The 21783-nt window shown below is 36.2% G+C and overlaps 1 long non-coding RNA gene across 1 annotated transcript in view; it reads left to right on the top strand.

Annotated features, from left to right (window-relative positions):
- The first annotated feature begins 773 nt into the window (after window positions 1-773).
- Window positions 774-21783, top strand: part of LOC141275853 (uncharacterized) — a 205814-nt gene continuing 184804 nt past the window's right edge. The window contains exon 1 of the long non-coding RNA XR_012324317.1: window positions 774-871. This is a non-coding gene — a long non-coding RNA (uncharacterized lncRNA). The remainder of the gene's footprint in view (window positions 872-21783) is intronic.

The following is a 21783-nucleotide window of genomic DNA, read 5'->3' as shown; positions in this document are numbered from 1 at the left end:
TTACTTTCAAATATTCCAAGACTGCACTGTCCCAGGCTGGTATTTCCAAACTCGATAGCTTGGACTTATGAGCCTCATTCCCAGCATTAACTGCAATCTTACCATTCTCCTCTAATAAGATTACAATCTTACCACTGAAATAAAATTTTAGTATCTTTTCACTTTTAATGACTCACATTTTTCTAAAATATTCAGCATTACTGTTTTTCCCACTGTTTCTAAAAGTACATCTGAGTCTGAACAAATAAAAGTATTTTGGATTAGAGAAAAGATGAATACTTTCACCAAAAAATAACTAAATTTTAGCATCCCTTTGGAAGCAAAATGACAGTCGAACTAATATCCAACACTTAACTTTATCTCAGGATTCTCAGTTCCTTAAAACACCTTGGAAAATGCTTTTACAACAGAAGTCTTGCACTTATAACCAGATGCCAGGTAGGGTCTCTTTGGCCCTTAATATTTAAGATGTGTTTTTGCATCCCTACAGAGCAGTGTCCTCTCAAAGATTGTGCTTCATATTCTCTGACTCTAGCATTTTCATGGTTTCTGCTGGCTCTGAGCTCCTGCTTTGCTAAACTAATTAAATTTAGGAATCACATTGTATTTCATCTTTGTTGTCCTGCTTATACCTTAGTGAAAGTCAGGACTTTTATTTAATTTCTTCCCTAACAGACAACTCACATAGTATTAGTTTGCATTAAATATTTTAGAAAAAAAATTGGAAATTAGAGTTAAATATTCTAACTCTGGTTGATTCTTCATCCTTTTTAGAGCTGTGAGACTTGAGTTGGTGTCCTTCATACATCACATCTTCCCCATCACTTAAGAAGCCATTGAGATACTTGCATATTTAGCTGTCTCCTACCTGGTAAGAAAATTTTAAATTTATTTTTACATTTAGTTAATGGCTCACATTTTCTGTAAAGTGTTCAGCATTACTTAATTTTAGGTAAGTGTAGAGAACTAATGGGTCCAATGATTGTCTCTATCCACGTCCTAAAGAAACATCATGATAGGTAGATATGTCATTTTCCTTTTTCATAAAACAAACAAGCAAACAAACCAAAAAACCACTCAACTTTCTCAAAAAGGGCTAATATGTAAAAGGCCTCTATCCAGGTTTTTAGTGTTGCCTAGAGTATATTCAGTTGAAATGTCTTTTTTCCTATTCTAGTTATTAACTCACGCACAGCAGTGGGAGATTTACTCTAACCTTAATATGCAGTCCAAGTTTCTCTCTAAGGCAAAGAGCATCTATTAGAATAAAAGGGCTTAAGAAGCTGTAGGAAAATGACAGGAGGAAGCCAAGGGATTCAGGAGACTCAAGAGATGAACTTCGGGAGGAAATCAGTATTATAGTATGAGTATAAAGCACATAAAGCTAAATTTATTTCTGGGCTGAGTTGTATTACCTACCATTTAATAAAAGCATTATGATTGGATAATTTAGGCAAATCTCTAGATGAATCCAGTATTCTCAATACTGTTACCATCCTCATGTATACTCACCTTAATCATCTGAAAATTTCAAGACATGATAGATAAATGGAATGTTGGTCCTGTAAGGAAACTAAGAGGGCATATATATACACAGACATATATATATATGTATATACACACACACATACACTCACTCCAGTCCTCTTATTATAAAAATTAATAAACTAAACACAAATGATGAAATATTTTTCATCAAAACTATACAGAGAAATGGCAAAGTTAGGAATAGAATCCTGATCTCCTGTCACTGACCCCTGAGCTTATTCTAGTTTTTTTTTTTTTTCTTTTTGGCTGAGGTTTAAAATATTATACTGTTCACTTATTCATAATGTAAAATCTGTAGTTTTAATATATATCTGTATTTAGCATAAGTTATAAAATATGTGTTTTCAGATATCTTATTTCTGACTACTATAACAAAAGTACCACAGACCGGGTGGCTTACAACAAATAACTATTTCTTACAGTTCTGAAGGCTAGGAAGTGTAAGATCAAGGTGCTGGCAGATCTGTGTCAGGATTTCAACAACGGTTTTAGGTTTTTGTAAAAGAGGAAAATAAAGCTTTAAACTGGTGAGCATGATATTTGTAGGAATAACATTAGATTTTATAATATTTTGAAGTTTACATAATATTTTTGTATTCTTTTCTCCTTAGACCTTCCTAACTAGCCCTGTATACGATGTAAAGAATGTTTGTCACGTGGCAGTTTAGACAAAAGTATTTACCTTTGCTCCCATACTGAAACTTTGTTAACGTGAGAACAACAAAAAGTGTATGTATAAACCTGTAAAAGCAAAGAGATTAATGCGGTAAAAAAGGAGGCAACAGTGAATAAATACTGTCAACAAGTAGTGGAAATAAATAAAGGGATTTAGCATTCCTGAAAAAAATAAACACCAAGAGCCTGCACACAGGGGTACTTGTGATAAAAAAAGATAGTTCAAGCCACATATTCCCAGAAAGCCTCAGGGATTGGAGCCAGCAGGCATGATGATGAAGGCAAGGTGAGTCAATGGCTAAAGATGGGAAACAGGTGAGGGCTTGCATAAAAGTAGTGACATCCTGAGGTCCCCTTCCTTGTTCATACATCTGCACAAGAACCTCCCCTCCCACAAATATTGATATATTTTCTATTCATAAATTGGAATAAAGAGACTGCAGTCCTAGGGAATTAAGACAGAGTGAACAGCTGGGGAAAGGCAGTGAATAGAAACAGGGGAATAAGTGAAAGTACTCATTCCTCCAACCCTCTTGCATTATTAAGCTTTAAGAATACTTAAGTCCAGCAGCTTCCCTAGTGGTGCAGTGGTTAAGAATCCACCTGCCAATGCAGGGGACACAGGTTTGAGCCCTTAGTTGCTCCTGCATGCTGTGGAGCAACTAAGCCCGTGTGCCACAACTACTGAGCCTGTGCTGTACAGCCCGCGAGCCACAACTACTGAGCCAGGAGTGCTGTAGCTACTGAAGCCCATGTGCCTAGAGCCCATGCTCTGCACAATGAGAAGCCTGTGCACTACAATGAAGACTAGATCCTGCTCGCTGCAACTAGAGAAAGCCCGCATGCAGTAACAAACACCCAACACAGCCAAAAATAAATAAAATAAAATAATTTTTTTAAAAAAAGCTTTAAAAAAAAAATACTGAAGTCCAGCCAAGTGTTTATCCCTTTGGAAGGAGATGAGAGGATCTTTCTTTGGAGAAACTGAGCAGGCTCAGCTGAAACAAAATTTAAAAACTGTAGATTCCAGTATTTGGGATTCTCTGACAATGTAATTGAGTCTTCAGATAGTCACCACACAGTGAAGCACAGCAGGTGAGTGGCTTTCCCCATGCACACTGCTTTCAAACATTATATGACAGGACAATGAAAATTGCCAGACATGAGAAAGTAGTCAACACAAAAGGTCACAGAGTCCAAAACCAAAATAAAGAGAGAAAATAGGTTACTTACCAAAGATCAGGAATTCAAATTGGAAAGGATTTCTTATTAACAACACTGCATACTAGAAAACAACATAAAACTCTGTTTAAAATTCTGAGCAAAAATGTTATCTAAAAATCTATACCTGGCCCTCCCCCTCTGAAAAATCATGAGCGCAAAAAGACGTTATTTATAAACATAGATTTTTCAAAAACGTGTAATTTCCCTTTTTAAGAAACTGAATAATCTGAGGCATTGAATGATAGAATCAGCCAGAAAAGAAATTAGCAAGGAATCTTGGAACCAGGGTTTAACCACACTGAGGCAAAGAAGAGTCTCAGGAAAATAGCTGTTTGTCAAATTTAGACAGTAAACAGTACAGATTGAAGAAGGAAAATAGGGTTTCATGAGGGCTTTACCATGATGGAGTGAAAAGGAAGGAATGACTGAGTACCTAACGTGTAACATAAAGTGGAGACAACTACTTAGAGAGGGTTATAATTTCATTGGAAATAATTAGTGATAGAGACATAGAAAACTAAAAATGTGCCAATCAAGTTAGTTATTAACCCCAAGAAGTACAAAAACATTGTCTCTCTCTGAATTTGATTACTCTAGATCATATAAGTCGAATCATACAGAATTTGTCTTTTTGTGACTGGATTATTTTACTTAACACTATGTCCTCGAGGTTTATCCATGTTGTGGTATGCTTCAGATTTCCCTTCCTTTTTAAGGCTTAATAATTGAATGTGCATACCACATTTTGCTTATTCATTCAGCTGCCAGTGGACATGTAGATTGTTCCTACCTTTTGGCCATTGTGAATAGTGCTAATATGAACATTGTTTTATAAATATTTCTTCTAGATCCTGCTTTCAATTCCTTTGGGAATATACTCCAGAGTGGAATGGCTGGATCTTATAATAATTCTTTAAAAAAATTTAATGGCCTCCATACTGTTTTTCATAGTAGCTGCATCATTTTACATTCCGATTACCAGTGTGCAAGCATTCCAGTTTCTCCGCATCTTCAACAACACTTGTTACTTTTTGGTTTTTTTGACAGTAGGCACCAAATGGGTGTAAGGACCTACTTATTTCTTTCAAAACTTTAATTTTATATTCTTTCATTATTATTTGATTAAATATTTTCAAATAATCTTTTTATAAGTAATAGTTTCATGTGACACTACCTTATGATAAAATTGTGGGTTTGAGTTACATACATTTATAAATTATTTAACAATTGTACAAAAGATGTGTTGAATAATAAATTCCCATCAATCTAAAAATATCTTTCTTTGCAAGCATGTCATAGAGCTCTATTATTCATATGTGGTTTAATATATAACATAGTTACTTGGATTAAAGCACAGATGGCATATAACTGCTTAGTCTGGATTGTGCTCAGCTGCAATAAAACATACTTTAGTGTGGCTTAAACAAATAGTTTACTTTTCTTGTGCAGTGAAAAATTTGGAGTTAAGAATTTGGTAAAGTTTTTTTTTCTTGTTTAAACTATTGATCTTTATTCCCATACCAATGAAAGAAAAATTCTCTAATTAAGCCTACAGAGGTAAAACAGTATTAAATCAGAGATTATACAGAACATAGTTCAGGCAACTGAACATTCTGTCAGACATAAAGTATGCCCTATTTATTCTCATTCTAAAGCTGGAGAGTTACATTTCCATGTATAGGCATAGAAAGTCAGGTCTATACCCTATCCACTTCTCTATGTATAATTTAAAACTACATTGCAATATATAATGACGAAACTGACAGCTCTGGCTGTCTTTGTCACAGACCAATATATATTTTCATAATTCTAGTGCTTTTTGTCACTAATTCCCCACACAATCTGGATGAACCTTGGAATTTTAGTCTTTAAAATAATATGATAATAGGGCTTCCCTGGTGGCGCAGTGGTTGAGAGTCCGCCTGTCGATGCAGGGGACACGGGTTCGTGCCCTGGTCCGGGAAGATCCCACATGCCGTGGAGCAGCTGGGCCTGTGAGCCATGGCTGCTGAGCCTGCGCGTCCAGAGCCTGTGCTCCCCAACGGGAGAGGCCACACAGTGAGAGGCCAGTGTACCACACACACACACACACAAAAAAAATAATAATAATATGATAATACTAATTGCCATTAAAGGGATGGCAATTTTAGTCTTTGAAATAATACGCTAACACTAATTGCCATTAAACTGATGCAACATTGGGGTGCATGTGTCTTTTCAAATTGGTGTTTTTATTTTTTTCAGATATATACCCAGGAGTGAAATGGCTTTTTTCCAGCTTTTTTGAGATATAATTGACAAATAAAATTGTAAGACATTTCAAGTATACAGCATGATTTAATATATGTCTACATTGTGAAAGGATTCCCCATTGAATTATTCCCCATCACATATTTACCTTATTTAAGTTCTACTTTCCGAGCACACACTGTATTCAATTGTACAATACAGTGTTCTCAATTTTAGTCAGCATGTTATACATAAGATACTCAGACCTTACTCATCTTATAATCGAAAGTATGTACCCTTTTACCAACCTCTCCTGACTTCCCCAATACCCTGGCAATCACTTTTCTATTTTTCTTTTTTATAATAGCCATTCTAATGGACATGATGTGATATCTCATTGTGGTTTTGATTTGCATTTTCCTGATGATTATTGATGTTGAGTCTCTTTCATATATTTATTAGCCATTGTATATCTTCTTTGGAAAAATATCTATTCAGGTATTTTGCCCAGTTTTTAATTGGGTTATTTGGTTTTTTACTATTGAGTTATATGAGCTCCTTATATATTTTGAACATTAATCCTAGGCGGTTTGCAAATATTTTCTGCCATTTTGTATGTTGTCTTTTCATTTTATTGATTTTTTTATTGAAGTATAGTTGATATACAATATATAAGTTACAGGTGTATAATATACTAATTCATAGTTTTTAAAGGTTATGTTTCATTTATAGTTATTATAAAATATTTGCTGTATTTTATACCTAATAGTTTGTATATCTTAATCCCCTACCCCTATACTACCCCTCCCCCCTTCCCTCTCCCCACTGGTAGCCACTAATTTGTTCTCTATATCTATGAGTCTGCTTCTTTTTTGTTATATTCACTAGTTTGTTGGATTTTTTAAGATTCTACATATAAGTGATATCATACAGTATTTGTCTTTCTCTGACTTATTTCACTTAGCATAATGCCCTCCAAGTCCATTTATGTTGCTGCAAATGTCAAAATTCCATTCTTTTTTATGGCTGAGTAGTATCCTATTGTATATATATATACCAAATCTTCTTTATCCATTCACTTCTTGATGGACATGTAGGTTGCTTCCATATCTTGGTGATTACAAACAATGCTTCTATGAACATTGGGGTGCATGTGTCTTTTTGAATTAGTGTTTTTGTTTTTTTGGATATATACCCAGGAGTGGAATTGCTGGGTCACAAGGTATTTCTATTTTTAGTTTTGTGAGACACCTCCATACTGTTTTCCAGGGTGGCTGCACAAATTTACATTCCCACCAACAGTATATTAGGGTTTCCTTTAATCCATATCATCACCAACATTTGTTATTTGTGTTCTTTTTGATGATAGCCATTCTGACAGATGTGAGGTTCTATCTCATTGTGGTTTTGATTTGTATTTCTCTGATGATTAGTGATGTTGAGCATCTTTTCATGTGCCTGTTGGTCATCTGCTTGTCCTCGTTGGAAAAAATTTTCAGTTCTTCTGCCCATTTTTAATCTGTTTGTTTATTTTTGATGTTGAGCTGTATGAGCATACTGATGGGTTTTTTTTGCTGAGGAGAAGCTTTTTAGTTTGATGTAGTCCCACTGTTTTACTTTTGCTCTTGTTGCCTTTGCTTTTGGTGTCAAATCCAAAAAATTATTTCCAAGATCAGTGTTCACGAGCTTATCCCCTCTGTTTTCATCTAGGAGTTTTATGGTTTTAGATCTTACATGAAAATCTTTAATACAGTTAATATTATTTTTTTCTGTATGATATAAGATGGGGTCCAGTTTCATGCTTTTGCATGTAATTATCCAGTTTTCCTAACACCATTTATTGAAGAGGCTATCCTTTCTCTGTTGTATATTCTTGGCTTCTTTGTTGAAAATTAATTGACCACATATGTACAGGTTTATTTCTGGGATGTTTATTCTCTTCCATTGATCTATATGTCTGTTTTTAATGTCAGACCATACTGTTTTGATTACTATAACTTTGTAATATGTTTTGAAATCAAGACATGAGATGCTTGAGCTTTGTTATTCTTTCTCAAGATTGCTTTGACTATTTGGAGTCTTCTGTGGTTCCATGCAGATTTCAGGATTAGTTTTCTATTTCTACAAAAAATGCACTAGAGTTGTTTTAATTGTTCAGCTGTGTTACTAAGAACCCAGGATCCTACCTATCTTTATACTCCATTTCCTTAAAATGTTATCTTGTCACCTATGTCATGGTCAAAATGTGGCTACTGCAGCTTCAGATGCAAAATCTTTGATCAGTAGAGGAAGTAGGAGTGAAAATGGAGCCAGCAGTAATAACAGCCACTTGTCTTCCTTAATCAGGAAAGCAAATGCTTTATCAAAACCCCACACTAGATTGACATGTACACACTGCTATATTTAAAATAGATAACCAACAAGGACCTACTGAATAACACAGGGAACTCTGCTCAATATTATGTAACAACCTAAATGGGAAAAGAATTTGAAAAAGAATAGATCATATATATGTTTAATTGAATCACTTTGCTGTACACCTGAAACTAACACAACATTGTTAATCAACTGTACTCCAATGTAAAATAAAAAGTTAAAAAAATAACCCACACTAATGTTCCATTAATTAGGCTACCCAGTGTCATATGGCCATTCATTGCTGTAAGGGAGACTATGAATGTGAGTGTTAAGATGAGGTTGTCCTGAAACAATGCATTCTTTTTTCAGGGAAAACTGAGGAAATGAATAATGAGTAGACAGTTAAAACACTGATCATCTGCCCTTATTACATGTATAGATTTCAGAGACTGAACTCAAACAGAATCAGCATGTTCAAATATGTTATAGGTGGGAATAATTAATCAAATTTAATATGGCATGAAGAATGAAAAGGAGAAAGTAAAACATTTGTTTCGTACGTACTTGTCCAAGACAGTTTACATACATTTCCTCCTTTACGTAACCAACTGGCATATAAATCCGTATTTGTTGAATTGTAATTCTCATGTGCTTTCCACTACATACCACGTAGGAATTTTTTGTTTGTTCATTTTAGTGGAGGGAAGTCTAAGCTCACACAATTATGTTTTAAAAAATGCACAAGTGCATGTAGTATTTTGTGTTAAAAATCATTTTAAGAAAGTTTAAGGGGTCTTAGTTTAAGACCCCTGTAAGCCAAATGCAGTAAGATTACCAGAAATTTCATATGCACTCCGAGAGTACCTCAGTAGAATAACTTCTAGTTCAAAAAGATTCGTCATATGGTAACTAGCTAACTCACATGCAAGTCTCAGTGGCTATGATTTTCATAAGGCACACATTCTGATGTTCAGAAAGCAGAACTGTCTGTTTTGATTTATAGTGGACTTCATGTTTTATCTTACATTTCCATTTCAACCTGCTGCCAAAAATTTAATCATTTCCAGGAAAACAAAATCAAATTGAAGATTCTTTTCAGATCTTTTAGGTTTAAAACTTCCCAGTCCACTCGCTCTTCTTCTCCCTGGGTTTATTTCTGAGTGCCTGGCTTTATATAGTTCTATGATGTTGTGGGAGGTATTGTGAAGGTATTAGATCAGTTCTGTTCTCTGAGACATAGACTATTGGTTTGATTTTCAGGATTTCCTCCCCTAGTGTCTCTAAACATCCTGCTGGCTTCTGATCGCAAAATCTAGTAAATCGTGTCCAATTCTGTCCCAGGTCATTTTTGTGAGCAAACCCTATTGCCTTCATTCCATGGCTTCTTTCTTTCAGCTACTTTTAACTACTTCTGTGCCCTGTCTGGAGGAATAGGGAAGGTTAGACCCTAATAAATCTTTAAATCTCAAGGGAAATTCAGAGTCATCTTAAGGAGGAACTCTTTGTTCCTGACCATTTATTACCCTCTGTGAGGCTGTCGATTCCAGAGTATCAGATGGCCTAGAACTTATCACTACTTTTATTGAACTACTATTGAAGAATTGTGGCTAAAGGGACTCTTCTATGAAAGCTGTGAAAGTTTCTGTGTTGCTGGGTTCTTCAAACTGTCTACAATCCAAAAACAAAAAAAATCTTAGTTAGCAATGAGAATGGAGATATTTACCTTTGGGGGTGGGGGATGTATTTTCAGTCTTACCAAGTGTGACTCTCTAATGTTAATTAGTATATTAACCTTTTTGGCATGTGAAAGCCAGCCAGAAGCAGCCTTTAGGGTTTTAAGGAAGGAGAAATAAGCGAGATAATTTGGGGAAAAATGTGTCAGGAGAAACACTAGTAGTAATAAAACTACTGAGGACCTAAAATACAATTTTAGTTGATAACCAGTGCTGAATCAAAGGCAAGCTTTTTCCCCCTTTCTGGTCCTTGTAACAAATTAATGAGTAGTTCTCCCACTCTAAAATGTTCTTATTTTCAAACAAAAATAATAGAGAATAAATTGCTTTTTTTTTAACACTTGATTTTCTAGAGTGCCGAACCTGAATTTTGTTCATTCCTCTAATTAATTTAGTGAAGCCCCACCCCGTTTCTGAAAAAAGTACATTGAATATTGCATCATGTTTGTCTAAAGACATGGGATTTGAAAATTTCTGTCCCCAAACTGTCCCTTTTGTGGTGATATAACACTCATGTCACCCACTCTCAGGAATATTCTATGAATTGCCCTTCATGAACATTTACTAGGGCTAGGTACTTTCACTTACTCCAAGAAATCTCTCTAAGCTTTTGTAATGGTGCATTGTGCAAAGCAGACCTCCAAGGAAAAAATAAATTTTCTCTATTTGGATGTCTAACAAAGACTAGGAGCATGCATTTTTCTAAAAGAAATGTAATCATGAGATAGATCAGCTACAATTGTAATGAGTACCTGAGACCTATAACTTATATGTCATGAAAGTTACTGATCTCTTTTTGTAAGAATGAGAAAAATACAGCTTTCTTTCGATACACTGTCATGTGTTTATTTGATAACTTCTAGGATATTTTAACCCATAGGAAGATAGTGTAAATCCTCTATTTTGTTTTCCTACTGTTTTAGAACAATTTTCTCACAGTCCATAGGTGATTATTAAAAGATCACTTTCATTCCATTATGCTAATGCTCACCTTACCTCATCTACCAATTTAAAGACTATTTTGGAGGGTGATCAATCAAGATGATGTAGGAAAAAAGAAAAAAAAAAGAAAAAAGAAAGATGATGTAGTAGATGTGGAGCTCACCTCTCCCCATGAACACATCAAAAATACATCTACGTGTGGAACAATTCTCACCAAAAACTAGTTAGAAACTGGCAGAAAGACTCCTGTACAACCAAGGCTATAAAAAAGACCTACACATAATTGAGTAGAAAGGAAAGAAAAGTGATCTGGTTGGGACCTGTGCCCCTGGAAGGCAATTCAGAGGAAAAGGGAGAATACACAAGTGGAGACCTGCCCTGGGGAGAGCCACAGGTTGGATGCCCTAGACCTGAGGTCTGACACAGGGGAGGTGAGCCCCCTTGGCTGGTGGAAGGACCCCTGGGACTAACGAGAGGGCTGTGGGAAGCCCATACTATGCTTGTGAGGAGCGTGTGTGCACTGGCTAGCCCCTGAGGCAGGGCAGAGAGAGGTCTGCTCTAGCAGCTGCCAGGTTTCCCACCACCACCTTGGCATGCTTGTCACCTGAGCTGAGCAAAAGCTCCAGTCCTGCTCACTCCCCGTTACAGTTTAGCACCGCATCTGGGGTGGCCAGGGCCAAGGAGAAGACTTGGCCTTGGGATGCAGAGGTGACCCCGTGGAGCCTGGGTGGGGTGGTGGCGGCCCTTGTTGGCACTTAAGCAGCATGTCAGAAGGTCCACTGCAACTTGCCCTGATACATGTATGGGTCCCACCTGCCCTGTGCGTGGCTCCACAACAGGGCAGGGGTGGTGGAGGCTGGGGCAGTGATCAGCTACAAGGGACCAAGGGGACTTTCACTCAAGGCTGCATCTGTGCAGAGTGAGGGAAGCAGTAGCAAGTGCCTGTATAGGTAGTGCATCATAGACAGCTCAGACCTCTGTATGTGGCCAACATGTGCTTAGAGCCCACATGGGTCCCCCTTGCTTCAGCACTACCTCCTCTGGGGCAAGGGTCTTGGTACTCAGATAGGGGAAAACACACACTTAAAGATAACAGAGCCAGCTTGGGCTGGACCCTCAGGACTTCTGCTCCAGCAACTTGGGATTAGACCTTACCCCTGAAAGGGCAGTATTGGCCACTGAGCAGAGGGGAAGTCCTGCCTCACACCTATCTTCAGCTCTAGCCCCTCTATCTACAGCCTTACCCCCTGCCAAGGTGATAGCTGCCAGCACACCCTGGGGAAAGATATGACTTGCATCCACACCAAATCCAGCTCTCCCACCAAAGGCATTGGGCACAGGCAGTCTGTATAGGGATGCTCCCACATAAGAACACCCCTTCAAGACCACAATAGGTAACAGTTTCACCTGAATTCATAGAGGCAGAGAAAATTAAGCAAAATGAAAAGGCAGAGGAACTGCTCTCTATCGAAAGAGCATGAAAAAAACCCTGAAAAAATAATGAAAGAAATAAACAATTTACCAGATAAGACTTCAGAACACTGATAATAAAAATTTTAACTGAATTAGGGAAAAGAATAGATGAGCACAGTGAGAATTTTGACAGGGAGCTAGAAAATATAAAAAAGACCCAAGACTATATTAAATTTAGGCAATATAGTGGGTTCAGATATAAATGATCATTTTCATACATTGAAATATTAACACTTTTCTGTATGCATAGGAGCAATATTTCTATTTTGCAAGAGATAGTGTTGATCTTTAAAATTCAGTCGTTTTTCTCTGATTTTTATCTTCTTGCGATTTAGGGTTATTAAATATGTATTAAAAGAGATCTTTAGATTTACACAGATTCTTGACATATTTTTACGCATAAATTGAGAAATCATTTTGGGTAACTTATTTCTAAGGCAAACACAACAACTACATCACAACTGCTATGTGGCTAACAGTGATTGAAAGACCATCCTGACTTTACAAATATCGAATGTGAAAAAAAATAAAAAAAAATCCTACTCACAACCTTGCTTAAGAAATAGAATAATTCCCAACAATGTTGCTGTTGCTGTTGCATACTTCCCTGAAGAAGTATCTTCTTACTATCCTTCCTAGAAGAAACCAATGCTGTGAAATTTGTATTTCTCATTCCCTTGTTTTTTCTCTACAGTTTTACCAAATATTTATCCTAAACAACTTATTGTTTGATTTTGTTTTTTAGCTGATATAACAAGATGATTTTGTTTTTTAGCTGATATAATAAGATAACTGTATTACCTGTATTCTTATGGGACCTTTTTTTAAAATTTAGCATTATGTGATATTCATCCACACTACCGTGTATATCTATTACTCATTTTCCATGTTGTATAGTATCCCACTATATGCATATGATTCAGTTTATAAATTCTCTTCTTGATGGACATTTGGGCTGTTTTTAGTGTTTTTATATTACACATGCATCTGCTATAAACATTCTTATTAGTTGTCTCCTAGAAAGCATGTTTGAGGGTTTCTCCAGGGTAGATACATAGGAATGAAATTGCTACATCTAGATTGATGCTGTGCAATAGAACCTTCTGCCATGATATAATATTGTAAACATCTGGGATGTATAATAGGTAGCCACTAGCTGCATGTGCTTTTAAGTACTTGAAATATACCTAATTCATAATGAAGACTTGGATATTTAATTCTATATAATTTTTTAAATTGAAGTATATTTGACTTAGAATATTATATTAATTTCAGATATATAACATAGTGATTCAATATTTTTATAGATTATGCTCTTTATAAAGCTGTTATAAATTATGGGCTATATTCCCTGTGCTGTGCATGACACCCTTATAACTTGTTTACTTTATACGTAGTAGTTTGTACCTCTTAATCCCCCTCACCTATTTTGGCCCTCCCCTCACCCATCTCCCCTGTGGTAACCACTAGTTTGTTCTCTGTATCTGTGAGTCTGTTTCTGTTTTGTTACATTTGTTTGTTTTATTTTTAGATTCCACATATAAGTGAAAACATACAGTATTTGTCTCTGTCCAATATATTTCACTAAGTATAATACCCTCAAGGTCCATATATAATTTTAGTTAATGGATATTTAAATAGCCACATGTGGCTAGTGGTTATAATATTGGACCATGCAGGTCTAGATGATCGACTTTATTGATGCCGTATGATCTACTCTTTCTCCTTCTCTTGAATGTCTCCTGAAGGGTCAGGTGTCCTTTTTTTCCCTGACCCACAATCTTGAGGAATTAAAGCCATAAAGGTGTTAAGGCAAAGGGGAGAACTTATAATGGCTTCATGAGCAAAGGTGTGAGATGGTGCTCCACATGACTGGAGACTCATGTCTTAAGCTGCTGCATAGTTTACATCACTGAATCCACTTTGAGGTCACTACAAGGCTGTGAACACATGAATTAAATCAGAAGACATCATTTCATTCTGAGAATGCACAGTTTTCTACTATTGTTTAACTGCAGTAAAGCAAGCTGAAATTAGCCATATAAAGATACTTTCATGATCTTGATCTTTATTGGAGCTTTCTGCTTTGCCTTCTGTTTAATAAACTTCCAAAGTTATTGTCCCATTGGTCTCAGATATTGCAAGTGATCTTTAGCTCTCCACTTTCTGCTGTCTCCATGATGTCCCTCCCTATTGCTATGACTCCATAGTCTTAGACACAATGCCCATCTCTTTCATGTAGTGGACCACTGTTTTTGTAGTGAGACAGGTGTTGAAGTTCTTCAAAAAAAGCCAATTCTGGTTTGTTTGTTTTTTTAATCTGTTACTTGCAGAACTTGAACTAGTTGTAGATGTGTTTCTACTCAATTATTAAGATGCCCTAGATTCCTATACAGGGGAATGTGGCCAGTATATTTTTAAGTGGAAGACTTAAATCTGCTACCTCTTCAGATGCTCTTGCTTTTATTTCTTTTTCATTAACTTTACTAGTTCCATATTTGGCTAAGGACTGAAGAAATGGTAATTTAAGTTTGCTGTCATGTCAGTTGCTACTCTAGTACCTGCTGCTGCCGTTTTGGAAGGCTCTTGAGTCTTCATGGTGCAATCACATAAGAGCACATGCTTGGGGTGAATACACTGAAAATTCTATGAACAGAGTATGTATAGGAGGCATGTTGGAGTCCCTTCCCTCTTCCCCAGGCATAACCAGAGGGGTGGACTAAAACAGCTCAGAAACCATGTGGAGGCTTTGATGTTAACCTTACCCTAATCTCCTTTTTCATGAAGCTGCATGGCCCCTGAGCTCTTCTTTTTCTCTGGAACTCACATAGGATGCCCATTGTGTCCTCCATCTGTTGCTCTTAAGAAATAGATAAGTTTTTCATATTAGGGAAATCCATCTTCAGGCATGCTGCTGTTTCTTAAGATCCTTGGATGGAGATGTTTACAAACTTGCAGGGAAGTATCCTGGTTAGCTGTAAGGTGTTTTAGGCTTACATAGCCGTTTTCCTTTGTGGCCTGACCACATCAAATAAGGAATTAGAAGAGAAGACTTGAGTAAAGTGCCCAAATGCACACAGCTTATAAATGGCAAATCTGGGATTCAAATGTAGGCCATACATTTCCAGAATCTGTACTCTTTGAGATTCATTATTCTTCATACTGATGCTCTTTAATGTCACTTGTCACAGTTGCAATTTTACATTTGTTCCTTGTTTATGGTAAGCACTCAAGAAAGATTTGTTAAATAAACAAACAGGCAAGCATTTATATAGGTGAGTGGATGCAAGGATGCAGGAGAATATAGTGGCAGGTGGTATTTAAGGCAAGTGGGCTTCTCATTGTAATGGGTTGTCAAAGATAGAGAATATATAAAGATTCCAGTACATAAGGAGTAAGTGAGTATAAGTGAGATTGGGTAAAATACGATGCCATTTCAGCAATGGATCTGGAATTTAGGATAGAATTTTATTTTCCAGGAGATCAGTAAGAGTGACTGAAATTCAGAAGTAACGTAAAGTAGCTGAAAGTATATGAAGGTATATTTGGGCTTAATGAAAACTATCAAGGATTCAGTTGTGAAATGAGTCATCAAGCCAGAATCAGATAAACATGAATTTGTACTTGTTTCTGAGTTCCGGTACTCCTTGTATTCACCTGTTGGGGAAATATTTGTTCTGATAGCCTAAGGAGCCAGGGAATTAGAACTAGACATCAGTAATTTGTTATTGCATCATCTCAACCTTGCATTACTGATGAATTCTTAATCAAATTCAGTGCTTATGGACTGGAGAGTTCTGCTGATTTGAGCTCCTGTTTAATTGCAAACACTTGCCTCTAGCATTGTTGAACAACGTCCTAGATTATATCACAAAGATTCATTCTAATATCTCACATCTTAATAGATTAGTACAATGCAGTTTTCATTATTTTAAAAATACAGTTTGTAAAAAATTACTGACTGGGCTGAATTCTCATTCATTATTTTATATTTAATTTATTCATTAATCATTCAATAAGTAGTTATTTTGTTAGCTTTTTGGAATAAGATAATGAAAAACATAGGTACTATTACTATTCTCACAAAGATATTAGCATTTAATGTACAATATGAAAGATGAGTTGAAATTTGCAAACAAAAATGGAATATTCATGATAGAGTGGACAGTATAAACCAAAGCCCAGAAATGAGAATAATCCTGAGGAGTTTGAGAATCTAAAATAAGTTCCCCATAAATAAATTATAGGTTACCAAGAAGAAGGCAAGGCAGGGAGAATGGTGAGACATGAGACTGTATGGATTAAAACAAAAATATCAGATTACTAACTAACTGCATACCAATTATCTTGAAGATTATCCAAATGTCAAATGATGCTATGAAAAGTATTTAAGGAAGTGAATGATATCATTACATTTACATTTTAAAAAATTGATTCACATGTCTGTGTTGAAAATAAAATAAAAGGATAAGCGAAATGTACTATATACATACAATGGAACATTGTTTGACCATAGAAAGGAAGGAAATTCAGTTACATGCAACAATAAGATGAACCTTGAGGACATTATGCTAAGTGAAAGAAGGCACAAAAGACAAATATTGTATGATTTCAATTGTGTGAAATATCTAAAGTAGTCAAATTCATAGAAACAGGAAGTAGAATGGTGGTTACTAGGGCCTAGGTGAGGGAGAAATAGGGAGCTGTTTAATGGGTGGAGAGTAGCTTCAGTTTTGCAAGATGAAAAAGTTCTGGATCTCTGTTGCAAAACAATGTGACTTTACTTAACACCCCTGAACTGTACACTTAAAAATGGTTAAGATGGTAAAGTTTATGTTATGTGGTTTAAGACTTTATTTTTTGAGCATTTTCAGTTTTACAGCAAAACTGAGAGCGAGAGAGATTTCCCATATACTCCCTGTCCCCACACATGCATAGCCTTCTTCATTATCAGCATCCCCACCAGAGAGGAGTACTTGATACAGTTGATGAACCTACACTGACACATCATATTACCCAAAGTCCATAGTTTACATTACAGTTCTCTCTTAGTGTTGTACATTTTATGAATTTGGACAAATGTGTAAGGACATGTATCCATCATTATAATATCATGTGAAGTATTTTCACTATCCTAAAAATCCTCTGTGTTCTGCTTATTTACCCCTACCCCCTCAACCCTGGCAACCACTGATCTTTTTGTTTTCATCATAGTTTTGCCTTTTCAAGAGTGTCATATATTTGGAATCATACAAAATGTAGCCTTTTCAGATTGGCTTTTTTCACTTACTAATATGCATTTAAGGTTCTTCCGTGTCTTGTCATTGCTTGATAACCCATTGATATCTGTGCTGAAAGGAATTCCATAGTTTGGATGCACTACAGTTTATTTTCCCATTCACCTACTGAACGGCATCTTGGGTGCTTCCAAGTTTTGGAAATTGTGACTAAAGCTGCTATACACTTCTGTGTGCAGGATTTTGTGTGGAATGTTACCTTTTTTTAACCACAGTGAATATAATCTAATATTAAAAGTTGATATAGCAGTGATCAGACTTATAAAAATCCAAGTGAGGAAGCCTGGTGACCTGACCTTGAATGGCAATCATGTACATAAAGAAGGGTAATTATATTCAATTTTCAATTATTTAAGAGGGCAGAATCAATTTGACCCATGTTATTTATTGTTCTAGGGAAATAAGCTGCAGAATTAATTTGGGTAAGGAAAGAATAATTTCACTTCTGATATGTTGCTTTTGAAGTGTACATCAGCTATCCATACACCATTGGAAATACATGTTCAGATCTCAGGAAAAAAGTTTTAGGCATAAAAATACATTGAATTCGGATGAGGGTCGCCAGAATTCAGTAGTTACCAATACTCCTTCTACAACCATTCTTTTTATGGCAGTAACTCACATTAAAAATGATACCCAAACAGAAGGCAAGAATTCCCTATAGGGGATTATATTGGGTAATGGATGGTGGAAAGGAGTATGCAATTATGAAATTCCCCTTGATGGATTTGATATTAGCTTACCCCTTCCCAGTGCAAGTTTCATCTTCCTACCCCAGTTAAAATAACTGATTGATAGTAATTGAAGGTATGGCCATAGATGAAATTGTTTAGATACTTTGTTGGATTAGAAAGGAGCCAAGGAGAATCCTGAGGCACAGTCCAATTTAAGAAATGAGTAGAGGAAAAAATTTCCTTTGTTTTTATTAGAATTACAAAGTCCCAATCATATTCTCTAACTTTTCTCTACAGCTGTTTGCTTTAAAAATGAGGTTAAATGGGGTAGAAATTGGGATGAGAGACAGGAAAAGGGGGGGAGAAGTGTTCTATACATAATAGTCTTTTGTTGTTTTGTTTTTGTTTATTTTACTATTCCTCCTCTTATGTCTTAGATCCATGGAATTAAAGTAAGCATAGCATGATAGTTTCCCAAAGGTGTACTGAGGTGCCCCCCAGAGCACCACAGCAAATACACAAGGGTGCTGTCAGAAACATTGTACCCAATAAGTTAAACAGGCAAGAATGATTTTTTTCAATACTATTGCAACACAGAAGAGACACTGAAGTAAACTCTGCTGAACCAAAAGGCAGGAGTTTTTAAATGTTGGGATAAGCTAGTGGAAAACTGCTGAAGGACATTAGGGTCTGAGTTGGTCAGAATAATTAGGCCATATATGTTTTCTAATTTAAAAAACATAAAAAGTACATACTGATGTTAGTCTCATATCCCTCAACAGAGACTGGAAGATAGTGGCATTATCTTTCTTGATGGTTACATTTCAAAGGGATGGCTCCCAGGTACTTGAGAAAGACATTCCTGGGTTATAAAACTGGCAAAAAGCTGGGAGACTTACAACTCAAAGGGGCAGAGAAAGAATTTACAATTGCAGGTGTTCTGAAGTTAATGCCCTAATCAGGTCTTCTGTCCATTTTTTACCTAATCAGGTCTTCTGTCCATTTTTTAATCAGGTTGTTTGTTTTTTTGGTATTGATTTGTATGAGCTATAGTTTCTAAAGACTTGATGAGGGCTGAAGGATCACTTCCAAGCTCACTCACATGGCTGTTAAAAGAGGTTCATATAGTTGGTCACAACATGGCTTTCCTAGAGCAAGTGATAAGAGAGAGACAGAGACAGAGAGAGTCAGAAGTTACAGTGCCTTTTGGGACCTAATCCTGGAAGTTCCATACTATCACTTTTGCCATATTCTGTTTTCCACACTAAACAATCTTGGTACAGTGTAGGAGGAGGCTGCACATCAAGAGCCATGGATCACTGGAGGCCAATTTGAGGCTGACTACCACAGTAACCTAGAGGCAGGAAAAGAGAATGTAGTCAAATTCACAGATGGGTGATTTTGCCAAATGGATAGACTGGCAGGTTATTGGAAAGGTGAGTTAAGAACATTGACAAGAGATTAGGTAAGCTGTTAGGATATGAAATTTGATATATAAATGAAAGAAAGTGAAGGATCTGTTAGGTAGGAAAGAAGTATAGGAATATTGGAGTGGGATAATAATACAGTTGGATAATTAAAAGGATAGGAGTTTGAAATTGTAATTTCAAATTATTATTTGAATAATATTTGGAGATTATTGAAAAGGAACTGTTAAGTCAGGATGGCAATTGACGTGGTGTGGAAAGAAAGACCACAAGTTAAGTTCTGAAAACTTTATTGTATTAGAAGAAGTGACAGAGTTCAAGACAAGGACGAGGAAAGAATATTTTTAGTCAAGCGGACGAAGCGTCAAAGAAACAACACTTAACCACTACCTACTCATGAGCAAAGAAGAGAAACGTCCTGGAAAGCAGTCAAAGTAGAGAGACTCTAGGTTACAATTTTAGTGTTCACTAGATATGTGACTTGAAAAGAGTTCATGTAAAGTTGTTCCCTCATCAACAAGAAATTCTTTAATTAAAAACAAGAATGAAGGGCTTCCCTGGTGGCGCAGTGGTTGAGAGTCCGCCTGCCGATGCAGGGGACATGGGTTCATGCCTCGGTCCGGGAAGATCCCACATGCCGCGGAGCGGCTGGGCCCGTGAGCCATGGCCACTGAGCCTGCGCATCCGGAGCCTGTGCTCCGCAATGGGAGAGGCCACAACAGTGAGAGGCCCACGTACCGGAAAAAAAAAAAAAAAAAAAACAAGAATGAAGACCTGAGGATTTATGTAAAATTGTTATCCATAGAATGGAGTTCTCAGATAACATGAATTGTAGGATTGGGTAAAAAGAGGAGCAACGTTAGAGGAGAGGAGCAAGGTAGAATACGTTGATGCGGTAAGGGCTCTCATATTGGAGAATGTTTAAAGATTACAAGGATGTGAGATAAATCAGATTTAACTGGCTATAAATTAAACAAGAAAATTAATTGCACCAGTCCACTGAGGGTAGGCTCTGTGGTAACCCTTTCTGGGTTTCGCTACAACCCTGGGTGGAGTATTCTTCTGAAGAAGTTCAACCTGGTAATGAATGCAAAAGCCCTGATAGTTTATGATTTAAATGAAAATACCATATAATGTTTAACGGTTGAAGTGACTAGCATTTCTGCAGCAACAGTGCATGAGCCTCTAGTGTGTCACGATACTTTTTGAAATGAATATGAAGCTTAGTAGAATAATATTCTCTACACAACAGTTGTTGCGTGGGGGGCACTAACATAAGAAAGAAGTGATAATCCAACTATGAAAGGTGGAAGATTTATTGAGTCTTCCATATGCAACTTGGAAACAGTTGCAGAAGTTTTGTAAAGCTACTAACTTCCATTGAGCTTACTTTCTTACTGTCTGCTGCAGTAGTAAGCTCTTTGACAGTGGTGGTGGTAGTAGAGAAATGAAGAAAAGAAATTGCCTATTTATGTCCATTTTTAAAGGATAATTCAAGTATTCGATCTCAATTATAACACCCAATCTATAGAATGTTCTTCGTTATTTGACATGTTTTTAAACTTTGATTTTCTTGAGTGCAGAAAATACATTTAATTTGTATTTGAACTTTCAGTGCCTAATATAGCCCATAGTAGGTGCAGAAGGGATATTATTTTTATTGCACAATTTAAGAAAACAAAATATTTAACTAAAACTTGCCCAAGGTTACAGTCATCACTTTAAAAGGTAAAGAGGGAGAGAGAAAGAGAGAAAAAGCTATTTATACCATAGACTTTGCTGACTCAGTATTTATCCATTGTATTTATATTTTTCTATATATGTGTTTTTCTGTCAATTTAGCTTCATTACACTTTGAAGATTAGAGTCTACCAAAGGCAATTTAGAACCATTCTCACTTAATTAGGAAAGAGCTATTTGAATCCTGATCCCCACCTTGAAAATCATCTCACAGTTTCTTTTAGTGATAGATGTAAAACATATCTGAAGATCTTATTCTGTCATTTTGCTATTATCAGTAATTACTTACATTAGTAAAATTACTGAGTTAACGTAAACTTGTATGCAAAAGTTTGGCAATTCCCTAGGCTTATATCTCTTCTATAAATTTTCTTCATTTCATGAAAATTTCTAGTGTTGCAAAACATAATAGTGAGCTAGATTAAATGAAAATAGGTTGCCAATTATTTGGGGACTTTTATTT

This window comes from Tursiops truncatus, chromosome 11 (genome assembly GCF_011762595.2).
Source record: "Tursiops truncatus isolate mTurTru1 chromosome 11, mTurTru1.mat.Y, whole genome shotgun sequence".
Classification (NCBI taxonomy): Eukaryota; Metazoa; Chordata; class Mammalia; order Artiodactyla; family Delphinidae; genus Tursiops; species Tursiops truncatus.
This window is presented reverse-complemented; position numbering and strand designations above follow the sequence as displayed.